Source organism: Macrotis lagotis, chromosome 1, assembly GCF_037893015.1.
Source record: "Macrotis lagotis isolate mMagLag1 chromosome 1, bilby.v1.9.chrom.fasta, whole genome shotgun sequence".
In the NCBI taxonomy this organism is placed as follows: domain Eukaryota; kingdom Metazoa; phylum Chordata; class Mammalia; order Peramelemorphia; family Peramelidae; genus Macrotis; species Macrotis lagotis.
Genome location: NC_133658.1, coordinates 906,706,868 through 906,709,417, shown reverse-complemented (window position 1 = coordinate 906,709,417; position 2,550 = coordinate 906,706,868). Strand labels below are relative to the sequence as shown.

Sequence of the window (2,550 nt, the reverse complement as noted above, 5' to 3'; positions counted from 1 at the left end):
CTCTCTAATCACAGACTTTGGACATCACAAGTGTGGATATTTATGACCAGATCATTCCCAGGAAGAACCCTCAAGCTCAAGGAAGAGGGAAATGACCATAGGGATATTGTAACAGCCCATCTGTTTTACTCCATTAAGGAGACTTCAAAGAATTCCCTAAGGGGAGAAAACTGAGTTTATGGGGAGAAAACCAACCAGGAGAAAGTAAAAGAATTTGGGAAGAAAGCAAGCTTTTAGAGACCCAGGGGGACCCAGACTTCTCAGAAAGAACTAAGAATAAAAGAGCTCTCTCCCCCGCCCCCCATGGAGGAGGAGGCGGCCGAAGCCCCCCCCCCCCCCCCCCCCGGGCGGGGCGGAGGCCAAAGCCGGGCTCAGCTGCTTCTCTTTCAACCAGGATCGCACATCCCTAGCAATTGGAACCAAAACTGGGTATAGGTTATTTTCCTTGAGTTCTGTGGAACAACTGGACCAAGTCCATGAAAGCAGTGAAATACCAGATGTGTACATCGTAGAACGCCTCTTCTCTAGTAGCTTGGTTGTGGTGGTTAGTCACACTAAACCACGGCAGATGAATGTGTATCATTTCAAAAAGGGTACAGAAATCTGTAACTACAGCTATTCTAGCAACATCCTATCCATCAGGCTGAACCGACAGAGGCTGCTGGTGTGCCTGGAGGAATCCATTTATATTCACAACATTAAAGATATGAAGCTATTGAAGACTATCCTGGATATACCTATAAACCCAACAGGTTTGTGTGCCCTATCTATTAATCATTCCAATTCTTACCTTGCCTGCCCTGGAAGCTTGACTACTGGGGAGATTGTACTTTATGATGGAAATACTCTGAAAACAGTGTGCACAATTCCTGCCCATGATGGTCCACTTGCTGCCATCACCTTCAATTCTGTGGGATCCAAGCTGGCCAGTGCTTCTGAGAAAGGCACAGTCATCAGGGTGTTTTCTGTCCCTGAAGGACAAAAGCTTTTTGAGTTTAGGAGAGGAATGAAGAGGTATGTGAATATCAACTCTCTAGTTTTCAAGCATGGACTCACAATTCCTCTGCGCATCCAGCAACACAGAAACAGTGCACATCTTCAAACTGGACAGCCTTACTTCCAGTAGTCCAGAAGAGCCCTCAACCTGGACTGGTTACATGGGAAAGATGTTCATGGCTGCTACCAACTACGTCCCTTCTCAAGTATCAGATATGATGAACCAGGACAGAGCCTTTGCCACTGTGCATTTGATTTCTCTGGTCAGAAGAACATCTGTACCTTCTCTACTATTCAGAAGTTGCCAAGACTATTAGTCATATCATCTGATGGACGGCTTTATATATATAATTTGGACCCTCAGGATGGAGGAGAGTGTATCTTAATCAAGACCCACAGCTTGCTTGACTCAGGTAAAACAGAAAAAAATAAAGAAAATGACCTCAGGCCTTCATTACCTCAGTCTTATGCAGTAACAGTAGCTAGACCAGGCACCACATCTTTGTCCTCAACAGTTCCAGGTTATTCCTAGGATGGAGGGGCACTTCGAGGAGAAGTTATACCAGAACATGAATTTGCAACGGGACCAGTGTGTCTTGATGATGAGAATGAGTTTCCTCCTATAATCTCGTGCTGTGGAAGTCAGAAGGGCAAAACGAAGCAGTCGTGATGAGAAGCACACTTCAGAATTCAGCACATCCCTTTATCAGGTGGTTTTGGAAAAACAAAACAAAACAAGTGGAAGAATGGATTTGTATTGTATGAGACAGACACAGGGTGTTGTGGGTGGAAGAAGTAATCCCAGGTGCTCCACTTTTTTTTAACTACAGTATATTCTTAAATTCTTAACTGTGTTTTCCTCAGCCCTGGTTTTTCACTGGGTGTGGCATACATTATATATGCACATTACTCAAAACTATCCTAAATGTAAAAGTGTAAATGCTAACTTAACCATATTGGTATGTAATCAAAATTTTGTAAAAAAAAAAAAAAAAAAAAAGGCATCCTTTAAAAAAAAAAAGAATAAAAGAAGTCATGGTTGTGTGTGCCTGAACTGGTTAGAAGCCAATGGAATTAGTACTGTACATACTCTGTTGTTTCCCAAGTACTTCAAGATTTTCAATGTTCCCACATTTTTCTGTCTTCTTAAGCTCCTTTAGCCAGGTAAAAGTTCTTTTGGAAACTTCCACATTTATTCCTATTGATCCATCATAGCTACCTTGTTCTAAGGTATCTCACTAGCATCTATTTTAAGTTTGCCCCACCTCATTACAGGGAATATCAATTTAGAGGAGCATGTGCTGAAAACTTTTGGTTTTTTGAGAGTACCAATTTTTCTTACTAATTCCTTCTCACTAAACACGTTTGTTAGCAATAATTGTTTTTCGATTTGATTGCTAATGACAAGCAAAGTTGTAGAAGCTAATGAGAAACAGTGCTCAAAGTCCAGAAGCATTACCCCGAAGGAAAATAATCATTATCTGCCTTCTCAGCACTCCAAACCATGAAAGGGAGCTGCTGCACTATCAGGCAGGTATCTTAAAAGGGGTCAAG

At 42.1% G+C, this 2,550-nt stretch overlaps 1 pseudogene; it reads left to right on the top strand.

Moving 5' to 3' along the window:
* Window positions 1–303: 303 nt before the first annotated feature.
* Window positions 304–1,890, top strand: LOC141509641 (WD repeat domain phosphoinositide-interacting protein 1 pseudogene; annotated as a pseudogene).
* The last annotated feature ends 660 nt before the right edge of the window (window positions 1,891–2,550 follow it).